At 38.5% G+C, this 7,697-nt stretch overlaps 1 non-coding gene across 1 annotated transcript; it reads left to right on the forward strand.

Annotated features, from left to right (window-relative positions):
• The first annotated feature begins 6,504 nt into the window (after window positions 1-6,504).
• LOC115515100 lies at window positions 6,505-6,613 on the forward strand. The gene has a single exon (XR_003969164.1). It is a non-coding gene; the product is annotated as a U6 spliceosomal RNA (small nuclear RNA).
• Window positions 6,614-7,697: the final 1,084 nt, after the last annotated feature.

The raw sequence follows: 7,697 nt of genomic DNA on the forward strand, positions 1-7,697 counted from the left end.
AGAGAAGCAAGGGGCCAAGAGTTACCTCAAGCCCTTCGCATACCATCATGTCCAGATAAAGAGGTCTTGGACCTCACTAGAAACCAATTGAACCCTGTGACAGAATTAAATGAAAACACAAGACTTACTGTTTGTGTGAGGAGTTGATTCCACTGAAAAATAAGCAGAAAGATTTCTTATTGCACCCTCCTCATTTACTGTCCTATTCATTTTTTCCTAGTGATGTAGAAATTGGTAAATTTTCTAGTGATGTAACTGCTTGAAAAGGTTTTCTGATCAGGCGTATCTGAACTTTCCAGAAAGCTTAAAATCAGCTGGTGGAATTCTGGTTAATGGAGAAACAAAAGCTAAGAAAATGAGTTTAAAGTTCCTATACTTGAACTCAAGTTTTAATATATATCACTGGACTTTGATAAGTGCACAGCAAAGAAACAAATATACAACTTACTAACTGCTTGAATAGGTGACCCAGCTGGTAAACAGAAATATTATCTGTATCTTTGTTTTCTCTGTTCATTTTTTTCTCCTTCTATATAGAGAGGGTCCCCGACAGTCTTTAGAGCCATGGAGAAACTTTTTTCTCTGTTCTTTAATTGTTATGTGACTCAGTGAACATTTTAGAAACTTATTAATAACCCAGTGGAATTCTGAGTAATGGAAAAATAGGGGTCAAGGAAATAGGAGCTTTAAACTATTGTGATCCCAATGTGGATGGACACATTTTTGTTCAAGTAGGTCTGTTAGACACTGCTGGAGGTAATTGAGTTCCATCATGAAAGGAGACTTACAAGAGGATTCTGTAGCTGAAAAACAAAGAGAGAAGTTAGTGAGGAAAGGCTGCTGAAGTTAGTTTTCTGAGAGGGAATATCAGAAATGCTCACGGAGGGAGCATCAAACCCTTATAGGTATTGCAGTGCACAGTGCTGGGGAACACAGCTGCCATCATGCCTTGTGGGATTCTGCCTCCTGCTTAGTCTGAGAGGTTTCAGGAAAGGGAGATGATTTTTCTCTTCCCCTTTGCAGTGACTGGTAACTGCTTAAAATCCTACAGGGGACTGGTAATTTAAACTGCTGTTTTTACTTTTCTTCTCCCTATTTCTGCTATCCTGTGTAAACTTTCACATATCCACACACTCGTATAAATGTCCTCCCTCCTTTGTTGACAAGTCATAATAAACTTCAGATATTTTCATCCGATTTTTTTTATTTATACATATATATATTATTCACAGTAGTTTGGGTTATTAAGTGAGGTTTGTATTCCCCTTCTTTTTTTTTTTAATTTTTTTTAACGTTTATTTATTTTTGAGGCAGAGAGAGACAGAGCATGAACGGGGGAGGGTCAGAGAGAGAGGAAGACACAGAATCTGAAACAGGATCCAGGCTCTGAGCCATCAGCACAGAGCCTGACGCGGGGCTTGAACTCATGAACCGCGAGATCATGACCTGAGCCGAAGTCGGATGCTTAACCGACTGAGCCATCCAGGAGCCCTTGTATTCCCCTTCATTCATTCATTCCTTGGGTGGGGGTGCAGCTAGGTAGTGGAATAAGCAAATGATGGAGAAACGTGAAAGTCTTTACCTACGAGACAGAAGTAAAGGATTGCAGACCCTGTAGGAAGCCAAAGGAAACTATTATATAGGAGCAGGTATGGAACTTACTGGTCATTTCTGAAGTTTCCACTGGTGGAAAAATGGAAGGGAAAGAAAAGAGAGAAATTAGTGTGTGTAGAACTAAGTGAACTCAGTTCTCCTATGATGGGCTTAAAAAGGGTAACTGTAGAGAGGATGCAGGGAGCTGTAAAACCTGCCTGTTTGCTCATTGTGATGTCTGGACCTAAGCTCCCACCTCTGTGCTTTGCATCCTCAGGCTTCCTTCTGCTGGTCTGGGGCAGGAGAGTGGCTGTGCTCCTTCCATTCCATTCCTTTCTGGGGTGGTAAATGCTTGAACTTTCTAGGGGTTCATAATGTCTTAAATTTGTACTTCTGTGCACTTTTGTCATTTTCATTTTCATTTATCTCTTTTTCCTACCTAACTGTTTAGTTGATCTGAAAAGTTTTCTTCCCACTCCTTTCTTTTTTTACTACTCCCATCTGAAGCACTCATTTTTGTTCATTAAAAAAAATAATTAGTGCATTTTTCATTTTCTCCAAATGACCTGTAATTTAAGGGAAAGCTAGGAATGAATAAATGTAGAAGTATAATTTTCATTTATATATTACTCTTTGTTTTAAGTGTTTATACATAGGGGAGAGGGAATTATGCAGGAAAGAAAAGGGAAAGGGAATCCATGTACCCATATAGATTCTCAGGCACATGGTAGTTATTTGGGGACTTTGGGACAAATGAAACCCTTCCTTTAGCCTCAGTGAGGTCCTCTGAGGTGAGCTGGCTTATGGTTTCTCCCTTATAAGAATTATGAGAACTTTTTAAAAAATTTTTTTAACATTTATTCATTTTTTGCGAGACAGAGAGAGACAGAGCATGAATGGGGAAGGGCAGAGAGAAAGGGAGATACAGAATCCAAAGCAGGCTCCAGGCTCTGAACTGACAGCATAGAGCCTGACACGGGGCTTGAACTCACAGACTGTGAAATCATGACCTGAGCCCAAGTCAGACGCTTAACTGACTGAGCCACCCAGGCGCCCCTTTGAGAACTTCTAAGGCTGTAAGTCTTGGTGATAATTAAGAGTACTGAGAAAGGAGACCCTGATTTAGGAGAATAGTTGATGGGTTATGTTCATTTATAACAGGAAGGTATTTAGAACCAGTGTTTAGAGCAGGCAGCATCCAGTTTTAGTGGTCATAGTGTGGTTGTGTGGGAGACTGCCTGCCCTCTCCATGTTTTGAGTTCCTTTCCTTAAGGAGTCTTATAGGACTGTAAACTCCATGTTGCAAGAGGTCAGCCAAATCTTTCTCTTTTTTATTCATGACTTTGTCTCCAGGCCTCAGCTCAGTTTCTGATGCAAGAGCTCACCTAGTTGAAGGAATGTTGGAGTACATCTGACTTGCCTTCTGATAATGTTGTTTAGCTTACACTCTGGAATGTTATCACTTAATTTCCAGACTCAGAATTCCCAATGAACCAAAGTTTGTTTTGATATTCTAGAATTTGACACTATTTTTGCCCTGGTTAGTCACAATATGAGTTTACCTTTCACTGTCTTTCACTTATGGTTTGTGAATACCTGACGCATCTGCCAGTTCCTATAGTTGGCAGCCCACCTCCTGTCATATCCTGTTCCCTGAAGCTGTGTGTGTGTGTGTGTGTGTGTGTGTGTGTGTGTGTGTGTGTGTGTGTTGGGTATTTGGGGCAAGTGGACAGGATAGGACATGAGGAAAATGGCATTGAGAGAGGTTGGAGAACTCAGGGTAAGTTGGATCCTTAGTAGTATTCCCTGGTACACCTTTCCTAGGAAACGAGGAGGAAACCTGATCAGACCTCAGTTTATTTAAATCTGTTTTTTCCGTCTTTTACATTTGTTTTTAAAATTTGCTTTCCGGGGCGCCTGGGTGGCGCAGTCGGTTAAGCGTCCGACTTCAGCCAGGTCACGATCTCGCGGTCCGGGAGTTCGAGCCCCGCATCAGGCTCTGGGCGGATGGCTCGGAGCCTGGAGCCTGTTTCCGATTCTGTGTCTCCCTCTCTCTCTGCCCCTCCCCCGTTCATGCTCTGTCTCTCTCTGTCCCAAAAATAAATAAAAATGTTGAAAAAAAAAATTAAAAAAAAAAATAAATAAAATTTGCTTTCCTTTTTTCATTTTCTTTATATTATCTCTGTTGTGTTTGAGTAGGCCCTTTATGAACTACAAAGCACTTCAGAAATGGAAAGCTACCCTTATTCTTTCTCTTACTTTAGAAAATTCTGTCTTGTTATGGAAGCCATTCTGACCATTACTGGGGAAATGTTCTTAATTTTTTCTTTAAAAAAATAACCCTGGAGAATTCTCAGCAAGTGGAAACTGGGATGCATGGAAACATTCCTAAAAACACACTATCCTTATGGTAATGGTTACATTTGGGACTGGAGATAGGCCCTCTATACACTGTAGAAGATCAGAGTACACCAGAGGAAAAAGATAGATAATGGACTTACCATTGGGCCCGGTATATTGCACTAAAAATAGAAACAAACATAAATTACTGTGGTTGTTGAACATGATAAACACACATACTATTGATGTTTTCCAAAAGGGACAGTTAAATAATGTCCCAGAATTACTGAATCCCAGTCTTCAGGATTAAATATTTTTATTGGACTATATCCTCTCCATAAAAATCAGATCTTATTCTAGGAGACTTGTAACCCTGTTTTAGTTGGAAGGAGAACCACTTCATTCTTGCCCTTGACTACTACAGGTGTTTGAAGTAAAATCTTTATTGTATTCCTTTCTTTCTGCTTTTCCCCATCTTTTTTCTCTCATGTCACTTTTTTTTCACTCTCTTGGCTATCCTTCTTTTGTCTTCTTTCTCATTTCTTATATCCTCCCCCAGATTCTCTCTATTGCACCTTTGCTTTGGAATATTCTTCTGATGATTATAGACAAGCTACTATAATCATTACTAGAAAAATGTTATGCTATCTGTTATGAATTTGAGTGATATATATGAATTGTTATATATAAATAGGCAACTTACCAATAGGTCCTGGAGTTTGCACTAAAAAGAGATCCAAATTGACATATTAGTATGGGTGTTTGAAGAATAAATTTTTAATTTTATTCTAGGGATGGGGCTTTGGGAGGTAGAGTAAGGGAGAGGAAGTGATAACAGAATTAGAACATTAGGGAGAACTAAACCGGTTATGATAACTATACAACAAAAGAGATATTTAGCCTATATTGCCTGAGATGAGGGTCTCTCTAGAATCCTTGTCAACCTAGGAGAGGTTCAAGACATTAAAGTTTGAAACTTTACACTTTTCTTTCTTGTCAGTAACAGAAGATACTACTTTTTAAGTGGACTGCGCCATACTTGTACTAAAATATTTCTGACCAACTAATATGCTCTAGGGTAGGTGTGAAGGTGGATAGCTTTCAGCTTATTGACTATCGCTTTGATTAGCTTGAGTGTCTCTGGGCAAAGAAAGGGTCAACAACACCTTCACTTTTTAATGAGAATTTGGCCTTCGGTTGATTTTCCAGCTCTGATTACACCTATTGTCTTACTTGTAACATTCCTTTTCTTTAAGAATGATCCTTGGTTGTTAAACTGCTTGTGAACTGGGAGAACTATAAATGCCTGTTAGAAGGCCATATCTGTGGGCTTCCCTGAGTGTAGTGACCATGTATTTGGGCATGTGCCTTATAGGATCCCTGCAGTTTATATATGTGGAGTTTTTACAGGATATTTTAGCTCCTGGGGCTTCTAAGTCAGGGCAGCTCCTGTACATAACTATGGACAGCCGAAGAGAATAGTTGCTGGGTGGCTCTGTAGACCCCTGCATAGACAGCTTCGAGGACTACTGCCACAAAGGAGGGATGGCTGATGCTGCCTTGGTGGCAAGCTGTGCTTCCTGCCTTAAGTTCTGCTGAGTAGCCTGGTGCCAGGTGAGGACTGGGATCATCTTGTGAGTCTGCATGGTTTATTGCAGGATTAAATATTTTTTCTAAATAGACCACCCGTCTTCCCAGTGGGTGTTTCATTGTCTTTCTCCTCCATAGCTTCATGGCACTCATGATGGGAAATATCTCAGTTCTGACCCATAAACCCCTAAACCTTTAATTTGGATATATATATTTTTTCTATGTGAAAAAGCTAGAAGGTGTCTTACCAGTTATGGATATCCTGGGCTATGAGTTGTAGACAAGCTAGAAATTTAGGTTATTTTGCAAAAATAATTTGTTGGCTTTGACTGTATCTATAAAAAAATTGCCCTTGATCCTGGAATAAAACTCCTAGGACACCTGCCTTTGGTATAAGCCACTAAAATCTTTGGAGAGAAAATAATTTCAAATTTTATTTGTTTCTTCAGTTTTCCTATATTTTCTTGCTTATTTTTTTAGTTTGTGAGTCCTTGTAGCTTTCCTTTTCTTTATTTATATTTACTCTTTTCCTGCCTCCAACTCACTTAATCTTTCTTCTTCCAGTATTCTTCCTACTTTTGTTCTTTTCAGATTTCTTTTGATTTTCGTCTTTTTAACATCTTCATTGTCTGTGTGTTATTTTTGTTGCATTGTCTCACTTCCTCTCCCCATAAGTCTTTGTGTCCCTGGTTTCTAATATTAGAAGTTCATGGTTTCTCTTGCTAATAACCTATTAGAACACTCAAAATAGTAGTGGAAACAACTCAACTAAGAGTCAGCACAACTTCAGTCCTAACTTCATTATTAATTGTCCTCCTCCCCTTATTTGGGAGTAAACAAATTTTTATGGGAAACAATTTTTCCATCTCTAAAGATGGGTATAATATCTGCTTTACCTACCACCATTGAAATGTTGGTAGGCCCAACAAAATAATGCATGTGAGGGGTAGAAAAACTGTAAGCCATTACAGGAATCACAGAGTGCTCACTTCAGCAGCACATATACAAAAATTGGAGTGATACAGAGAAGATTAGCATGGCCCCTATGCAAGGATGACTCACAAATTCCTGAAGGAATCATGCAAAGAATGACCAGGTACCTATACAGGACTTATATTCATTCTGTCAGGTGAATGTGGGGAACCTCAAATCATATTTCTTTACTTTTCTAATTTCAAAAATTCCTAATTTTTATTAGGAATACTGTAATCCAGTGTGTGAAGATATAACTATTTGCTCTTAGTTTAAAAATATGTAATTATGAACGACTATATCTTGGAACCTGTTATTTATAATGTTTCTATGGAAAAATGCAATAGGATAAGTTGCTAAAAGTTGGTGACAGTAAACCCATGTGTCCTGGAGAGAAATTTTCAGAGCAATTAGAAATAAAAAGAACTTAAGATTTGCGTTATTTTGAACATAATCTAGTAACAAATTATTTGCAAGAAAAGCAAGAGGTTTAGGTACTGTGTTCTAAATCTTTATTACAGGTTGGTAGTAAAGCTAGATTATATAACTTAGAAAAGACCATTCCTAGGGGGTTATTTTTTGATATTGTATTTCAGCTTCATAGTTAATATCTTTCTATTGAAGAACCTGGTTGAATCTAACCTCTGGGAATTCTGAGTGGGATAATGAGACAGTGGAAACACTTGATCCTGGGGTTTGTGAGCACGAGTCATTGAAATAGAAATTGACTGACATTCTAAACACTGTAAAGGACCAAAAGGCATTGTAATTGAGGTTTAGGTGACTTACCAATGGTTTTTTGAGACAGCTCTAAAAAAAAAATAAATAAATAAAAGAAAAGAGAGAATAAATTAGTAGGTGCTCTTGGGCTCTGGAGGCCATAGTTCTCATTTATATGCTTTTCCTGGTAAGAATCTGTACCACTAAATTTGGGCTCAGCTGCAGTAGGTTAGTAGGGAAGTTGAGGTGTTTTTTTTTGTTTGTTTGTTTTGCTAAGACAATCTAATATATATAAGGGCCTCTTTACCTAATGTATCCACTGAGAGGGTAAGTAGCAAAGGTACTAAGTAGGGGACCCCACTTTGGCCCATTTAAACCCCTGTAGATGGTTGGAAAAATTCTTCTCTGTTTAAACTTAATTTTCTTCCTCTCTCCTATTATTTCACTTCTTTTCATTTCACTCTGTTTTTAAAAATCCCTTG

The sequence above is a fragment of the Lynx canadensis genome, chromosome B2 (assembly GCF_007474595.2).
Source record: "Lynx canadensis isolate LIC74 chromosome B2, mLynCan4.pri.v2, whole genome shotgun sequence".
Lineage (NCBI taxonomy): Eukaryota > Metazoa > Chordata > Mammalia > Carnivora > Felidae > Lynx > Lynx canadensis.